The 19,694-nt window shown below is 42.1% G+C and overlaps 1 protein-coding gene across 1 annotated transcript in view; it reads right to left on the reverse strand.

Moving 5' to 3' along the window:
• The window catches only part of myt1b (myelin transcription factor 1b), a 61,439-nt gene that overhangs the window by 37,285 nt on the left and 4,460 nt on the right, over positions 1 to 19,694 (reverse strand). The window lies entirely within an intron of this gene.

The raw sequence follows: 19,694 nt of genomic DNA on the forward strand, positions 1-19,694 counted from the left end.
TGTGCTTGTCTCTCATTAGCAATCACTCCTGCGGCCTTGTTTCGCTTCCACTGCTTTCAGCCCCACCCTGCTTCATACTAAACTAATGTGACTTTAAGAAATCTCCAATACGTTAGCTCATCCATGAAAATTGTTTCTGCCCAAATCCTGTTGGATTCCATCGGCAACCCCCGTGATTTGCGGCGTTGTCAAACTACGCCTTTGTTTCTTTGTTTGTTTTGATTATGCACCCTCTAGCAGTGGAAATGACATACTGTGCCTTTAAGAACACTTTGTATGAAAAACGTTGGTACTCTGTGTTCAGTCATCACTTGTAGCACGTGAAACCCTGGTCTTGAAGCAAACCCAGCTGAAAACCAATGGCATCTGCAATGAAAGCTAGAAAAAAAGTCTTTCAAACCATTGATGCACATAACCTTGAGAGTTGCTAGAGAGATCAAATCGTTCATCCCAATTGTTCATGTCAAACCTTTAAACTACCGCTGACCTTTTCTACATATTTTTTGATCAGCGTGTGGTCAGTGTTATGCTAATCCTCTGATCAGATGGCCAGACAGCTCTTTCCTCTGTGTTATGTCAGCTGATTAGCGTATGTCATTACCAGATTATTTTGTTCTTTGTGTTTGCAGTCACCTGTATATGTCTGCTCATAGTTCATGTTTGTATATGTGTGTGTGTGTGTGTGTTTTGTGTTTGTGTGAGGTTGAATGTTTGAGCACGTATGCCACTGTCTACTCCTCAATGATTATGTTTGCTCCGGCAAAGACAAATTGGTGTCATTCAGCCCTTGGTGTGGCAGAGTCACAGTCACCAGAAACCGGAGTGGCCGCTAATTTACCTCCTCAAACACTGAGGAAGAGAGAGACGCTCATGAATAAAAGAGTAGGAGGGCAGATCAAATCGACTGGTACGCCACCTAAATCTCCTAGAATTCTGGACCACACAGCTCAAGCTTTTCCATGAATAAAACATGGAAGGGTCTTGGTCTGAAAATGGGAAATGTTAATCTTTATGGATAGTTTTGTGGGCTCCATCATATCGCTCTCCAGCTGGCATTAAACGTTTAGAAGAGAGGTGGAGACCTAGTGCAGGGTAAGGAAATTACCGGCATGAGAAATAAACGCATCGTCAGTGATGCTGTCGGTTTAACCTTGATTTAGCACTGGAGTTTTTCTCAGCATGGGATCAACCCCACAAAAGGATTCAGCTTTTCCCTGAAAAATGCCTTGGAGTCTGAATCAAATATGTTAGCAAAGTAGTTTAGATCTACATGCTAATGTACTTTCAGAATGTTAGCAAACTTTTAGTAGCTATATGCATAAAATAGGGTACTGTAATGTGTACCAAAAAACATTTATGACTCATTTTGCACTTATGGGCGTGTCCAGTTTTTTTTGTCCAATCAGATTTGTCTAAAACAGGAATTCTCAACTAGGGGCAAAACAAAGCCTCAAGATGACTTTAAATGATTTAAAGGGGACATCGGACATTGACTTTTACATGGTATTTTTGCATATATTTGCATATAAATGTGTCTTAGCAGTGTGTGGATACAACCACCCTACAATGATAAAAATTTGCACAACTATTGGGGAATCAACCAAAATATGTTGCTGACATTTCGGGGAGACCCTAAAGAATCATACCACCTTGTGAAAAATGGGCATCCGATGTCATCTTTAAAATAAGACAAAATGAGCTTTAAAACTGGCTAAAGCCAGTACAAATCAAGTATTTTCTTATTTTAGTTTACTCTCTCAAAAACAATTTTTAAAAGTCTTATTTTAAAAGTGTGATTTCTAGACCTTGAAAGGTCATGTAAAATAATCAATTCTTAACTCAATGGTTATTTTTTTATTTTTTATAATGAATATACTTTTTTCTACATATGCTAAGCTCTAAAATATTTCATAGGGTACAGACAAATAGTTTTATTGGAAAAGTCATGGGGCCTTTGAACATTGTTGTGGACAGTGGGGTGCCCTTGAAATTAAAAGGTTGATAAACACTTTATAGAATGAGAATATTTAGTTTTGCTGTGTCCTTAATCTATCATACAATGCAGGAGTCATAGTGCATGCCACAGGTATTATCATTTGATACCATCACTGTTTCAATAGTACCGCCGCAGCATGTTTTTGTAAAGGTACAAAGATGTTACTGTGGTAGTACACTAAAAGCCATTTTTGTACATGAATTATAAATATTAGTACCTAAAGTTACACATTAGTATTTTAAAAGTACATAATAATACCTTTTAGTAGAGTCTTTTTGCAGAAAATGCAAAATTTATATTATAATTTGCATAGTTTTACAAGTATGTCCAACTTAGTTTCATTTATAAACTTATTATAAACTTAATTTAATTACAAAATAAATGTAACTGTAATCTATTACAGTTAATGAGAAAATGTGTAATTAAATTACAGTTACTTACAAAAATGTTAACAATTACAAAGGAGGGTTACATCTGAATGGGGGGTTACATCTGTGTTTTCACACACATACAGATTTGATTTGATTTCTTTCCAAAATTGCATTTACTGCTCTAAAATATGAGACACATGTTTAGGACACATTTATATTTGCTAACACTTTTATTTCCTATTTGGGTTTATTTAAATTAACACTTTTCCCCAAATTAATTGTTAGATGCCAGTGTTTCCTGTCATAGTTTTGCAAAGATTTGATTTCAAAAACAGTATCATAGCTATTAAACTATTTCTTGTTATGATTTTAAATCTGTATTTAACCCCAGAATGACCTCAAAATAAAAATAGGAGCTAAAGTCTGATGTGGTGGCTCTACTTTTAAAATTAAATTATTATAACCTTAATTCAAGTGATGATGGTTTTTTAAAGTCTCACAGTAATCAGTGTTGAGTACTACTGTAAGATTAACCCTGCCAGCATTAAATGTTTGAAAATGATTAACAGTTTAGACTTTTAATAACGTAATTGAAATGGTTACACTGTTTATTATATTTTAAATAGGGTGACTTGTAATCTGTAACCTATTATTACATTTCCAAAATAACTTTCCCAACACTTACAACAACCAGCTTGTTTTCCCCTTTGTTTATGTTTAAAATATAGGCCAACTGTATTTGTCCCAGTAAACCAGCATTGCAGTGCTGTCAAAGCATAAGCTAACTTAAGAAAATAGGCCACTTCATATCTTCCACTTGGCCATCATGTTTTGTGGATCATGTCTCTCGCCTCTTCACCATCATCCTCCTAATCTCTCACCCTCTCTCGCTGTATCACTGTGAGACTACTCTTGTCTTGTTGCTTACTGCTAGATTTCCATTTGCTTGAACCACTTACATGTACCACTTTTCCAGTCAGCACTCAGGGGTGTCTGTCTTTGTCACTGATCTGCTTCAAGGATAAGCTTCAGTAAATGTGTAACATAAATAGTTTGGTTATGGGGTCAGTTTAATAATGTGCTAGTGGATAGTTTGCAGAGTTGGATCATATGTCCTTGTTTTACTCCTCTCCTTTGCCCTGCTTGAGTTTTGGCACAGAAAGATTGAACTGAAGAATTAACTTGCATTTATCAAACTGCCAACTTCAGTGTAGCTCTTACAAAAAATTGTATCATTTAAAAGAAAAAGAGAGGAAACGTTACATGTGAATGGCCCCTTATACGACGCTGGCGCATCCTCCAACTCCTTCTACACGTGACGTAACCTGCAGCACTCCACTTTTACTGTCTGTATGTCCACACACACACCTATTTCGCGCAAAAGGGACACTGTCACAGAAGCGGTCTCTGTGGCTCCCTCCGACCACCGCCAGCGGGAACTCTCACCGGAGTATTAGAACTACCTTTCCCAGCATTCCCCGTACCTGGCGCTCACCCTTCCTGTTCCGGGTCTCTCGGGTCACTTCCCGTTTGGCGGCCATTTAGGAAGACCGCGCTGGAGCGGTCTTCGCGAAGTTTTGTTGTTATGTCTGCAATCCTGAGCGTTCTTATATCGGACTGTCTACCTGTTGCCAACCGGACTGTTTACCCGCTGTTTGCACGATTGCCGCCTGCCCTATATCGACCCACGCCTGCCAATCGGACTACTCTTTCTGTCAGCCGCCAGCCCCGACCTTCTGCCTGGACTATTACTAACTCTCCCGGTTTGTCTACGTTGTTCCAGTCCGCTGTTATTGACCCCTGCCTGTTACCGTTGTGTTTGATTAATAAACTGTTGCGTATGGATCCAACGTCTCCGGATACTGCCATGACTTCCTCACAGAAAACTTCGCCGCTAACGGATCCAGCGACAGTTCAACAGATCACCTCGGAACTATCTGCCCAAGCATCAATTCTATCCGTGCACCAGACTCAGCTGGAGAAGCTCACCAAGGTAACCGAGCAGCTGGCTCAGATGTTACAGGGGTTTCAAATGCCGCCTGCTCCGGTCGCTCAACCCATCGCTCCTCCTCCTCCTCCAATGCCAGCACCCATTGTTCAAGCCCCGACGGCCAGTCCCCGATTAGCTTTTCCGGAGAAGTTTGATGGAACACCAAGTAAGTGCAAAGGCTTCTTGCTACAGTGCTCACTCTTTGTAAATCAACAACCGCACTTATATCCGACTGATGATGGAAGAATCGCATTTGTGTGTTCACTTCTCTCGGGGAGAGCTCTGGATTGGGCTACAGCGGTCTGGAGAATTGACCAGCCCACGTTCCCCTCCTTCACTGCATTCCTCCAACGCTTCAGAGAGGTATTTCAACCTAGCTCAGAAAACAGTGAGTCAGGGGAGCAGATTGTGACGCTGCGTCAAGGTAAACGCACAGCCGCTGACTATGCGCTTTCCTTCAGAACTCTGGCAGCGCAGAGCGGATGGAACGACGAACCGCTCAAAGTGCATTACCGCCGGGGTCTCAACTCGGAGCTACAGATGGAGCTGGCTTGCCGTGACGAGGGGCTCTCCCTTGAACAGTACATAGATCTGTCTATCCGAGTCGACAACATAATGAGAGCTCGCAAGCCCACTCGTCCGCTCACCTCTCCTCTACCTTCCTCTTTCTCCGCTGAGGCTCAGCCGGAACCTATGCAACTGGGTAGGACCAAGATTTCCCCTGAGGAAAGAGAGAGACGCCTCAGGGACAATCTCTGTCTGTACTGCGGCCAGGCTGGACACATCCGGGCCACCTGTCCCACTAGACCACCTCGTCCACCCACCTCGGTGAGTAAGATCCCGTCTCCCCTCAATCGATGTGAAATTCCAGTGAAATTACTATATGATGATACCGTTGTTAACGCCACGGCTCTGATTGACTCTGGAGCCGCGGGTAACTTCATTGACTCAGACTTCGTAAACAGTAATCGTCTTCCCACTCTCTCCTGTGTTCCCTCTTTGGCAGTGGAAGCCCTCGACGGGCGACCATTAGGCTCCGGACGCATAGACAGCACCACCCAGGACATCACGCTGTGCATCGAGCCATCCCATCAGGAAACCATCCGGTTTTTCATTATATCATCTCCCCAGACACCCATCATCCTCGGCTACCCCTGGCTCAATCTACACGAACCCGTCATTTCTTGGACTCAGGGCTCAATCACGCACTGGTCATCTCACTGCAGGGAACGTTGCAAGCGGACTCCACTCTCCTCAGACCCTCCTGCACAACCCATCTCCAGGGAAAGCATACCCACCGTCTACCAGGACTTACTCGAGGCCTTCAGTCGGACTAAAGCCACCCATCTACCTCCCCATCGAGCCTGCGACTGTGCCATCGACCTGCTTCCCGGTTCCACGCCACCTAGAGGACGGATCTTCCCTCTATCTCAGCCGGAGTCGGAGGCCATGAGTAACTACATCCAGGAGGAGCTGGCTAAGGGATTCATTCGTCCATCTACATCTCCCGCCTCGGCAGGATTCTTCTTCGTGAAGAAGAAAGACGGAGGCCTCCGTCCTTGCATAGACTACCGTTCCCTCAATGACATCACGGTTAAATACCGGTATCCTCTCCCACTCGTCCCATCAGCTCTGGAGCAACTACGAACTGCCAAGATCTTCACAAAGCTGGACTTGCGCTCCGCCTACAATCTCGTCCGCATCCGGCAGGGGGATGAGTGGAAGACGGCCTTCTCGACCACATCTGGCCACTATGAGTACCGGGTAATGCCCTTCGGCCTAGCCAACAGTCCATCGTACTTCCAGGCATTCATAAACGATGTGTTCCGGGATATGCTCAACCGATGGGTGATAGTCTACATAGATGATATCCTGATTTATTCTAACAATTATGCCGAACACATCCAACACGTCAGGCAGGTTCTCCAACGCCTCATTCAACACCAGCTATATGCCAAACAGGAGAAATGTGAGTTTCACCAGGAGAAGATAACCTTTCTTGGCTATGTAATCAGCAGTGAGGGAGTGGCAATGGATGAGAACAAGGTAGAGGCTGTTCGTAACTGGCCCAGACCCAAGACGCTAAAGGAGCTCCAAAGATTCCTCGGGTTCGCCAACTTCTACCGCCGCTTCATCCGTCACTTCAGCTCCGTGGCTGCCCCTTTGACATCAATGGTAAAGAAGGGTAACGTCCACCTCACCTGGCCGCCCGATGCCATTCAGGCCTTTCATGACCTCCGTCAAAGGTTCACCACGGCTCCCATTCTGCATCACCCCGACCCCAACCGACCCTTTCTCTTGGAAGTTGATGCGTCCAGCACCGGCGTGGGCGCCGTACTCTCTCAGAGGCAGGGGGAGCCTCCTAAGACCTTCCCATGCGCCTATTTCTCACACAAGCTGACGTCCGCTGAGAGAAACTACGATGTAGGCAATCGTGAACTGCTGGCTATCAAACTGGCATTGGAGGAGTGGAGACACTGGCTGGAAGGGGCTAAGGAACCTTTTACCGTCCTTACCGACCATAAAAACCTGGAGTACCTCCGTTCGGCTAAGGTTCTAAATCATCGCCAAGCTAGATGGGCTCTCTTCTTCACTCGTTTCCAGTTCCAAGTAACCTACAGACCGGGAGCCCAGAACACCAAGGCGGACGCCCTGTCTCGCATCCATGAGCCGGAACTCTTCACCTCCGCCTCAGAGTCCATATTACCGGCATCTTTAATTGTCGCCCCAGTCTCCTGGGATATCATGACTGAAATAGCTGAAGGTCAAACCAACGACCCCACACCAGAGAACTGCCCGGCTACTCTCACTTATGTTCCCGAGGCCCTTCGCACACGGGTGCTGACTGAGGTACACTCACTCCCCAGTTCTGGCCACCCAGGTATCACGACTACTCTCCAACTACTACGCAACCGCTTCTGGTGGCCCACACTACGCCCCGACACCATCGCTTATATTAGAGCCTGTAGAGCATGTAACACCTCCAAGGTCCCTCGACAGTTGCCTGCTGGACTGCTTCAACCGCTACCCATTCCTCAAAGACCCTGGTCCCACATTGCCATCGATTTCATTACCGACTTGCCACTCTCCAACGGATATACTACCATCCTCTCTATCGTGGATCGCTTCTCTAAGGGCTGCAGGTTCGTACCGCTGCAGAAACTGCCCACGGCCATGGAGACGGCCGAGGTCCTCTGCAACTCTGTATTCCGGTTCTACGGACTACCGGAGGACATTGTATCAGACCGCGGACCTCAGTTTACCTCACGTCTCTGGTCCAGCTTCTTCCGCCTCCTAGGAGTCAATATCAGCCTCACCTCAGGCTACCACCCGGAGTCCAACGGGCAGGCCGAGAGACTGAACCAGGAGTTGACCCGCTTTTTACGCTCCTACTGCCAGGACCACCAGGAGGACTGGAGCCGCTTCCTCTTCTGGGCAGAATACGCACAGAACTCCATACGTAAGGCTTCTACCAATCTCACCCCTTTCCAGTGTACCCTAGGCTTCCAGCCCCCTCTATTCCCCTGGTCAGGGGAGCCATCTGATCTACCCGCGGTCAACTCCTGGTTCCAACGCAGCGAGGAGGTCTGGAACCGGGCTCACGTACACCTACAAAGAGCGGTCCGACAGACTGAAACCCAGGCCAATCGCCGACGCCGGCCCAACCCTCCGTACCAGCCAGGACAATGGGTTTGGCTCTCGACCCGGGACCTCCGACTACGTCTACCCTGCAGAAAGCTGAGCCCCAGGTACGTGGGTCCCTTTAAGATAATCAAACAAATTACTCCTGTTTCATTTCGACTCGAGCTACCCTCAAATTATCGTATCTCACCCACGTTCCATGTCTCTCTGTTTAAGCCTGCTGGCGACCCGGGAGGAGCGGAGAACCTAGAAGGGACCGCGACACAGGGGCCTCCCCCCCTCATCATCGACGGCGAGGAGGCTTACCGGGTTAACTCCCTCTTGGACTCCCGACGCCGGAGCGGTCGTCTGCAATATCTGGTCGATTGGGAGGGGTTCGGTCCCGAGGAGAGATCCTGGGTCTCGGCTGAGAACATCCTCGACCCCTCCCTAACTGCTGAATTCCACAACACACATCCAGATCGGCCAGCTCCCCGTGGACGGGGCAGACCCCGGCGTCGGGTTCCTCCTCGCGCCAGGAGTCGCTCGCAGGGGGGGGGCTCTGTCACAGAAGCGGTCTCTGTGGCTCCCTCCGACCACCGCCAGCGGGAACTCTCACCGGAGTATTAGAACTACCTTTCCCAGCATTCCCCGTACCTGGCGCTCACCCTTCCTGTTCCGGGTCTCTCGGGTCACTTCCCGTTTGGCGGCCATTTAGGAAGACCGCGCTGGAGCGGTCTTCGCGAAGTTTTGTTGTTATGTCTGCAATCCTGAGCGTTCTTATATCGGACTGTCTACCTGTTGCCAACCGGACTGTTTACCCGCTGTTTGCACGATTGCCGCCTGCCCTATATCGACCCACGCCTGCCAATCGGACTACTCTTTCTGTCAGCCGCCAGCCCCGACCTTCTGCCTGGACTATTACTAACTCTCCCGGTTTGTCTACGTTGTTCCAGTCCGCTGTTATTGACCCCTGCCTGTTACCGTTGTGTTTGATTAATAAACTGTTGCGTATGGATCCAACGTCTCCGGATACTGCCATGACTTCCTCACAGACACTCACTACGTGCACGAGGCTACATTGAGCATACGTTGAACCGTGTGACGCACACACGCTCGAACCGAGACAAGCGAACCGAACAGTTCGGATGTTTTTTCATGTCTGTGCCACCCCTAGTATGAAATGCAATCCACAGAACAGAATGTTTGTCAAGTTGTCATTGTCGTGTGACTCAAGGCCTCAGCTGTGTCTTTTCACTGCCATTTATAACTCCGCTTTAGTGGCCTTAAGGTGTATTGTCCATCAGTGGCACTCTTACGAATCTCAGCAGAAGCAGTAGCTCATCCAGGTATTTTTTGGCCTAGTGTTTTTCGAATATGTATCCGGACAAGCTGATCTTTTGGTGTACTTTATTTTTTCCTCCGCATAGTACACAGTAGGAAAGTAGGCGTATTTGGATGCAGCCTTTGTAAATTCTGCCTTTCTTGTTGTGTTGTGTACATTTTTGAGGTTTTCTATCTAAAATGGCTGGATTAAAAACTGGCCATTGGCAAGCCAGCGCTGGGTACATATTGGACAGAACATACAGTCAAGCCCGAAATTATTCATCCCCCTGGCAAATTCTGAATTAACGTTACTTTTATTTAACCAGCAAGTATTTTTTATTTTATTTTTTTTTTGAGCAGAAATTACACAGGCTTCTCCCAAAAGATGATAAGACTATGTACAAGAAGCATCATTATGGAAAAAATATTTCTCAGCTTTTATTTACATTTGAACAAAAAGTGGCATGTCCAAAATTATTCATACCCTTTGCAAACAGTCACAGTCTATGGGAAAATCCAAAGTTCTATACCATTCCAAATAGTCCAAGCTGTTCTAAAGCATCCTAATTATCCTGATTCATTGGGAACAGCTGTTTTAATCAACTCAACAGGTGAAAAACCGAAGCTCAGGAAGTCAGGAAAGGGCTATAAGACCATATCTAAATGTTTTGGTAAGAAAAAAGAATCCAAGGATCACCACCAAGGCCATCCTGATAAATCTGGGCTCTGTTGGTGGCAACATCTCAAGGCAGACAGTCCAACGGACACTGCACACCGCTGGGTTCCACGAACGCAGACCAAGGAGGACACCACTTCTCCAGATAAGGCACACAAAAGCCTGCTTGGCCTTGCAAATGCTCATCTGGACAAAGAAGAAGACTTCTGGTCTTCTGTTTTATGGTCAGATGCAGGGGCATTGCTAGACCCTTTTTACTGGGGCACGTGCCCCAGTAAAATCTCAAATTTGAGTCATTTACATTGATAATCCCAAAATAAAGACATACAACAACTACATGTAACAACTGAATTAACGAGTAATGGGGGCCTGTGCCCCAGTAGAGCTTTAGGTCTAGCAACTCTCCTCAGATGAAACAAAAATTTAATTGTTTGGCCACAATAATGTAGCCTTCATTTGGCATAAAAAAAGGAGAAGCCTTCAACTCTAAGAACACCATCCTCACTGTCAAACATGGTGGTGGGAACCTAATGTTTTGGGGGTGTTTTTCATCCGGTGGACCAGGGAACCTAATCACAGTAAACGGCACCATGAACAAGGAGCAATACATCAAAATTCTCAACAACAACATCAGGCAGTCTGCAGAGAAACTTGGCCTTGGGCACCAGTGGACATTTCAGCACAACCACAACCCAAAACACACAGCAAAAGTGGTGAAGAAATGGTTAGCAGACAAAAGCATTAACGTTTTGCAGTGGCCCAGCCAGAGTCCTGACTTAAATCCAATTGAGAATCTGTGGAGGAGCTAAAGATCAGGGTGATGGCAAGGAGACCCTCCAACCTGAAAGAGTTGAACGAATGGGCAAAAATACCAGTGGAGACATGCAAAAAGCTGGTCAGCAATTATAGGAAGCGTTTGATTGCTGTAATAGCCAATAAAGGCTTTTCTATTGATTATTGAGAAGGGTGTGAATAATTTTAGACATGCCACTTTTTGTTCAAATGTAAATAAAAGATAAGTAATATTTTTTTTTTTTTCCACAATGATGCCTCTTGTACATCGTCTTATTATCTTTTGGGAGAAGCCTGTGTCATTTCCGGTCAAAAGAAAACTTGCTGGTTGAATAAAAGTAACTTTAAATCAGAATTAGCCAGGGCTACGAATAATTTCGGGCTTGATTGTATGTTGGGTTAAAGTAACCCAGCAAGTAGTTTTTACACATTTTAACCCAGCAGGTTAAAAGAATTGTTCACCCAAAAATGAAAATTACCCCATGATTTACTCACTCTCAAGCCATCCTACTGTAGGTGTAAATGACTTTCTTCTTTCAGATGAATACAATCAGAGTTACATTAAAAAATGTCCTGGCTCTTTCAAACATTATAATGGCAGTGAATGTTAATTTTCTTTTTTTTTTTTTAAGTTAAATAAAGTGCGTTCATCATCATAAAAAGTACTCCACGTGGCTTATGAAGGTCTTTTGAAGAATATTGATGCAATTGTGCAAAAAATTGCCATATTTACAACTTTATAAACCATAATCTCTAGCTTCCGCTAACTGGCGTATGCACATTCACGAGAGTGGCATTCCAGCGGATGACGAAGGCGAATGATGAGAGAGAAAAACAAAAGAAGAGACATTTTTAATATAACTCTGATTGTATTTTTCTCAGCTGTTACTCCAGTCTTAAGTGTCACATGATCCTTCAGAAATTATTCTAATATGCTGATTTATTATTTGAATTATTAATGTTAAAAAGAACAGCATTATTCAAAATATAAATATTTTCTAGCAATGTAAATCTATGCTATCACTTTTTATTAATTGAACACATCTTAGGTGAATAAAAGAATTAATTTCTTTCAAAAAAAAAAGAAAGAAAAAGAAAGAATAAACATTCACTTACCCCAAACTTTTAAACAGTAGTGTATTTTGTTAGAAAACCTTTCTATTTAAAATGAATGCTGTTTTTTTTATCCTAAAAGAATCCTGGAAAAAATATCACAGGTTCCCAAAAAATATTATCCAGCTGGTTCCAGCACTAATAATTTATTTAGCGTATTAGAATGATTTTTGAACGATCATGTGACACTGAAGACTAAAGTAATGGTTCTGAAAATTCAACTTTAATTATAGATATAAATTAAATGTTAATGTGTGTTAATACTGTATAGAAAAACATTGTTTGACATCGAAATATTTCACAATATTATTTTTTTTTCTGTATTTTTAATCAAATGAACACAGCCTTGGCACATAAGAAACTTAAAAAAAAACATTACAAATCTTACCAATCCCAAACTTTTGAGCAGTAGTGTATATACCAAGGATTGCTTGAGGGTGATTAAATCATGGGGTAATTTTCATTTTTGGGTGAACTATCCCTTTAAGCTGTACATTTTAATCAAATGCCAGCTCATATTGGCTGAATGCTGGGTTCATTTTACCTCATAAATTAAACATTTTACCTCTGACCATTTAAAACATACATTAAAGAAGTGACTGGAGCAACAGGAGGCTATGTATGGTAGTTGAACAAAATGGCAATGTCAAAATGCGTCATAGTCATCACGAAATGACAGTTGATCAGCCTTTTTGAAAAAAAAAAAAAAAGTGTTTTCAAGTGTGTGGGTAAATGTGTCTTTTACAAGGACCGCAAACCTTGACACACACCTGTTCAGTCTCATCCCTTTAGTAGCACTTGACATCTACAGCTCTTTCTTTGGTCCTCTGTGTGAATGTGTAGATTCATATTTTTGTTAGTGGCCATCTGAAGAGGCTTCTTCAGGACCCAGAAGTGTCTTCTGCTGACGTGGATGCAAGAAAGTCCTTCTTGACACTTATTGAAACTGGCAGTCTTCAGAGATAGTGCATCTGGTTCTCCTCCACACACAGTGCTTCCCAATTATAGAGAGGGAATCAATTTGCAATTTTATTTGCTTGACCTCTGCAGATGTGGACAGATATGTCAGGCATGAATAAATTGCTTTTTCCTTTGTCTGGGATCCTTATATCCATGCCAAAGTGGATGATATCTTTTTCCTGGCAGGGGTAAATTAATTTTCATTAGATGGAAACAGCTTGTGCATCTCTAATTAGCATACCTGCATAAATATGGCCTCTTAAAATGCAATGGTACAAAGTTACACCTCAGTCTGAGGTCCATTCAGGATCGGTGTTTGTCTCCTACATGTTCAGTTGTGTTTTTCTCGTAAACCCAGCAGGGAATATTACTCAGGTTCAAACTCTTAGAAAGGAATTGAATAGATTGGCTCAGAGTCTTATTGCGTCCAGGAAAGTAGTTGAGATCATATCCTTTTTTCACCTCAATGGCTTAGCTTATCACCCGCTGTTACAGAGGAGATTATGGCTGTGCTCCTGAGTGTGTCACAAATGGAGGCTGCAGGAAATACAGCATATCAGTGTTGGGCAGTTGTGTCGCTACAAGGAGCAAAGCTATTAGTTTAGGTACATTTCTCAGTAGGCTAATGATTTGGAACTGTTTATTTTTTATTTTTTATTTAAACATGCCCGATTTAGAATCAAAACTAGCAATATTTGTTTTGCGAATGAATCACTGTTGTTATTTTTTGGTTTTTGTTTTTTCAATAAATTGGTCAAATGATTTAGCAAAATTGGTTTGTGATTCAGTCTGACTCACTCGGACAGCTCACTCAGACATGAAATCATTTGAAGCAGTTTGTCAGTCCATAAAACCGTAACTGAACACTTTAGCGCACAGAGAACATGAGCACTAGATGAAGTAATGTTTACCTTAAATCAATTGAAATCAAACCTGCACAAACATCTTATTGTTTGCCAATGACAAAGAAGTCTGTAAAGTTAAACCCTTGCTTGTGACAACCCAGACTCATGAAAAACCGTGCTTCTATATTAGGGGCATGATGATAGTATAGTGTATCGATGATATTTAGAGATATTGCCTGTTTCTTATGCCTTTGACGTTAGCAAGACAATTACTACTACTATTATTATTATTTTCTGTCAAAAAGGCGCCTAACTTTAGCAATGCAGAGTGGAGAGTCAGTTCTAGGATGCTTCAGAAACTTGCCACAGTATAAACACAATTATACTTACTTAATTATACGAACGTCTGCGTAAGAAATTAATCCTACTCACAATAGTGTTTTAATGACAAAAAACAGACAAATGCCTTGAAAAATATCATCTAATTGATGTCTTTCGGTGTGGTAACCGTAGTATAAGTGGAATAATTGACTTCGGTCCATTGAATTCTACAAAACAAATGCACACCCGTGTTTTCAAAATCAGTTTTCAAATCGCCTAGGATGTTAAAATTGTTTTGAAGTCATAACATAATATTCTGCAAGCAATTGTTTGAAAATAAGGTTTTATTAATCAAAACTCTGTGTGTAAATCATACTGTGTGAAAAGGAATAAAAGTTTTACTGCCTCTAGAGTTCATTTCAACTGGAAACTGCAGTCATTCATACATATAGGTATGGCTTTTTCAGGCATGCATTTCTAATGAGCCTATGTTGGCTTGTTTTTCACCAACTGTGTATTAAAAATAAAATGTTAGAAATGTTAAAAGCAACTTGTCATGTTCACTACCATTTAGTTGTCTTAAATTTTGGATTTTTTTTTTTTTTTTGGTAATGTTTTTGAAAGGCTTTTGAAAGTCTTTTATGTTCACTAAGGCTGCATTTGATCAAAAAAATTAGGGCTGTCAAATCGATTCATTCAAAATCCAAAGTAAGTTTTTTTTATTATTATAATTTACATGATATACATGTGTGTACTGTGTACATTTATTTATATACAGTCGTGGCCAAAAGTTTTGAGAATTACATAAATATTGGAAATTGGAAAAGTTGCTGCTTAAGTTTTCATAATAGCAATTTGCATATACTCCAGAATGTTATGAAGAGTGATCAGATGAATTGCATAGTCCTCCTTTGCCATGAAAATTAACTTAATCCCGAAAAAAACTTTCCACTGCATTTCATTGCCGTCATTAAAGGACCTGCTGAGATCATTTCAGTAATCGTCTTGTTAACTCAGGTGAGAATGTTGACGAGCACAAGGCTGGAGATCATTATGTCAGGCTGATTGGGTTAGAATGGCAGACTTGACATGTTAAAAGGAGGGTGATGCTTGAAATCATTGTTTTTCCATTGTTATCCATGGTGACCTGCAAAGAAACGCGTGCAGCCATCATTGCGTTGCATAAAAATGGCTTCACAGGCAAGGATATTGTGGCTACTAAGATTGCACCTAAATCAACAATTTATAGGATCATCAAGAACTTCAAGGAAAGAGGTTCAATTCTTGTTAAGAAGGCTTCAGGGCGTCCAAGAAAGTCCAGCAAGCGCCAGGATCGTCTCCTAAAGAGGATTCAGCTGCGGGATCGGAGTGCCACCAGTGCAGAGCTTGCTCAGGAATGGCAGCAGGCAGGTGTGAGCGCATCTGAACACACAGTGAGGCAAAGACTTTTGGAAGATGGCCTGGTGTCAAGAAGGGCAGCAAAGAAGCCACTTCTCTCCAAAAAAAAAAAAAAAAAAACCAGGGACAGATTGATCTTCTGCAAAAAGTATGGCGAATGGACTGCTGAGGACTGGGACAAAGTCATATTCTCTGATGAAGCCTCTTTCCGATTGTTTGGGGCATCTGGAAAAAGGCTTGTCCGGAGAAGAAAAGGTGAGCGCTACCATCAGTCCTGTGTCATGCCAACAGTAAAGCATCCTGAGACCATTCATGTGTGGGGTTGCTTCTCATCCAAGGGAGTGGGCTCACTCACAATTTTGCCCAAAAACACAGCCATGAATAAAGAATGGTACCAAAACACCCTCCAACAGCAACTTCTTCCAACAATCCAACAACAGTTTGGTGAAGAACAATGCATTTTCCAGCACGATGGGGCACCGTGCCATAAGGCAAAAGTGATAACTAAGTGGCTCGGGGACCAAAACGTTGACATTTTGGGTCGATGGCCTGGAAACTCCCCAGATCTTAATCCCATTGAGAACTTGTGGTCAATCCTCAAGAGGCGGGTGGACAAACAAAAACCCACTAATTCTGACAAACTCCAAGAAGTGATTATGAAAGAATGAGTTGCTATCAGTCAGGATTTGGCCCAGAAGTTGATTGAGAGCATGCCCAGTCCAATTGCAGAGGTCCTGAAAAAGAAGGGCCAACACTGCAAATACTGACTCTTTGCATAAATGTCATGTAATTGTAGATAAAAGCCTTTGAAACATATGAAGTGCTTGTAATTATATTTCAGTTCATCACAGAAACAACTAGCCTGGCTAACGCCAGACCACGTTATGACTTCGTCATGATTCGTGGTCTGGGAACCACATGTTCATTTTCTCGTATTTGAGGCGTGGTTTACGAATGCCCAGAGCCATTTATTGGGCGCTACGAATGTCTATCAAATGCGCCTGTGCGTAGCTCATAGCCAATCGTTTCAATCATACCGGATGACGTATACAGAGCGATGGTTTAACGGCAAAAGTTGCTCTTTTTTCAAAATAAACTTGCGTTCTAAACTACTTAAACACTATCTAAGGGGCCGTTCACATGTTGCGTCTTTTGCACGCTAAAGTTCGTTATTTCAAATGTAGACGCGCGGTATGCGCGCGCATAATGGAAGCGACGTGGTTGCGACGCGCTCGCATTTTCCATGCGCAAGCTACAGAGCGGTTTGGAAAGGAGAAAGCGACGCGCCTAGCGTTTTCCACGCGTTTTAGGCGCGACATGTGAACGGCTGCATCGAATGATAACTTGCTGCCATGCTGGATCCATAGTTATAAACAAACTGCTTCGGTGAGTCGCGACGCATAGAAGGCGTCATCGTCTTGCTGCTCCCTCCCCGTTCTGTGATTGGTTCCCTATCTGAGGTGAAAATTTGGTCCATGGTTTCCATGCTACCTTCCAGCGTGAATAAAATCGCGCTGCGCGGAAGGCAGCATGGGGACACCCAGGCTAGAAACAACTGAAACAAAGATCTAAAAGCAGTTTAGCAGCAAACTTTGTGAAGACTAATATTTGTGTCATTCTCAAAACTTTTGGCCACGACTGTATACAGGTCCTGGTCATATAATTAGAATATCTTCAAAAAGTTGATTTATTTCACTAATTCCTTTCAAGAAGTGAAACTTGTATAATATATACATTCATTCCACACAGACTGATATATTTCAAGTGTTTATTTCTTTTAATTTTGATGATTATAACTGATAACTAATGAAAACCCCAAATTCAATATCTCAGAAAATTAGAATATTACTTAAGACCAATACAAAGAAAGGATTTTTAGAAATCTTGGCCAACTGAAAAGTTTGAACATGAAAAGTATGAGCATGTACAGCACTCAATACTTAGTTGGGGCTCCTTTTGCCTGAATTACTGCAGCAATGTGGCGTGGCATGGAGTCGATCAGTCTGTGGCACTGCTCAGGTGTTATGCTCTGATAGTGGCCTTCAGCTCTTCTGCATTGTTGGGTCTGACATATCGCATCTTCCTCTTCACAATACCCCATAGGTTTTCTATGGGGTTAAGGTCAGGCAAGTTTGCTGGCCAATTAAGAACAGGGATACAATTGGTCCTTAAACCAGGTACTGGTAGCTTTGGCACTGTGTGCAGGTGCTAAGTCCTGTTGGAAACTGAAATCTGCATCTCCATAAAGTTGGTCAGCAGCAGGAAGCATGAAGTGCTCTAAAACGTCCAGGTACACAGCTGCGTTGACCTTGGACCTCAGAAAACACAGTGGACCAACACCAACAGATTGACATGGCACCCCAAACCATCACTGACTGTGGAAAATTTACACTGGACCTCAAGCAACATGGATTCTGTGCCTCTCCTCTCTTCCTCCAGACTCTGGGACCCTGATTTCAGAGAACATAACTTTGGACCTCTCAGCAGCAGTCCAGTCCTTTTTGTCTTTAACCCAGGCGAGACACTTCTGATGCTGTCTGTTGTTCAAGAGTGGCTTGACACAAGGAATGCGACAGCTGAAACCCATGTCTCGCATACGTCTGTGCGTAGTGGTTCTGGAAGCACTGACTCCAGCTGCAGTCCACTCTTTGTGAATCTCCCCCACATTTTTGAATGGGTTTTGTTTCACAGTTCTCTCCAGGGTGTGTTTATCCCTATTGCTTGTACACCTTTTTTCTACCACATCTTTTCCTTCCTTTCGCCTCTCTATTAATGTGCTTGGACACAGAGCTCTGTGAACAGCCAGCCTCTTTTGCAATGACCTTTTGTGTCTTGCTCTCCTTGTGCAAGGAGTCAATTGTCGTCTTTTGGACAACTGTCAAATCAGCAGTCTTCCCCATGATGGTGTAGCCAACAGAACTAGACTGAGAGACCATTTAAAGGCCTTTGCAAGTATTTTGAGTTAATTAGCTAATTAGAGTGTGGCACCAGGTGTCTTCAATACTGAAAATGTTCACAATATTCTAATTTTCTGAGATACTGAATTAAGGTTTTCATTAGTTGTCAGTTATAATCATCAAAATTAAAAGAAATAAACACTTGAAATATATCAGTCTGTGTGGATTGAATGTATACGTTATACAAGTTTCACTTCTTGACTGGAATTAGTGAAATAAATAAACTTTCTAAAGAGATATCCACACACACACTGTCATTCAAAAGTTTGGGATCAGTAAGCTCAAAAAGTCTCTTATGCTCATTTTACTTTAATATACATTAAAATATATTATTTATAATATTATTATTTTTTTCCTGTGATGCAAAGCTGAATTTTCATCAGCCATTACTCCGGTCTTCAGTGTCACATGATCCTTCAGTAATCATTCTAATATGCTGATTTATTATTAGAATTATCAGTGTTGAAAACAGTTGTGCTACCAACTATTTTTGGAACCTGTGATACTTTTTTCAGGATTCTTTGATGAATAAAAAGTAAAAAAAAAAAAAAAAGCATTTAATTAAAAATATATATCTTTTTAACAACTTAAGTCTTTACTATGGCTTTTTTTATAAATATTTACCGACCCCAAACATTTGAACAATAGTGTATATTTGTTCGAAAAGATTTCTATATCAAATAAATGCTGTTCTTTTAACATTTTTATTAATCAAAGAATGAAAGCTATATTTAGGTTGCTGTGAAATGGAGGGGGACCCTTTCTTTTTCTTTTTTTTTCTCTTTTTCTTTCTGTTTCTTTTTCTTTAAAATACATTAAAAATCTTACTGATCCCAAACTTTTGACCAGCAGTATAATAAATATATATAATATATATATATATATTATATATATATATATATATATATATATATATATATATATATATATATAATATATATAATGGGTGTACAGATGGTATATATATATATATATATATTGTACAGTGATGCTTAAAAGTTTGTGGAATCTTTCGAATTTTCTTTATTTCTGCATAAATATGACCCAAAAAAGTCCTAAAAGTAAGAGAACCCAATAATACTAAGGAGAATTTTATTGAAAGTATGAGTATTTATTTAAAGGTCCCATATTGTACACATTTCTGGAGGTTTATTTTAGTTGTTGATGGCCTTAAGAATATATATTTGCGGTATAAGTCCCAAAATCCATCTCAATATATTTTTACAGCTCCTTTTTTAAGAGCTCTGTCAAAAACAGGTCGATTTTGGCCCATCTAATTAATATTCATGAGCCTCTCTTCTGATTGGCCTGTTGTTTTCTGAGTGACG

The sequence above is a fragment of the Garra rufa genome, chromosome 18, assembly GCF_049309525.1.
Source record: "Garra rufa chromosome 18, GarRuf1.0, whole genome shotgun sequence".
Classification (NCBI taxonomy): Eukaryota; Metazoa; Chordata; class Actinopteri; order Cypriniformes; family Cyprinidae; genus Garra; species Garra rufa.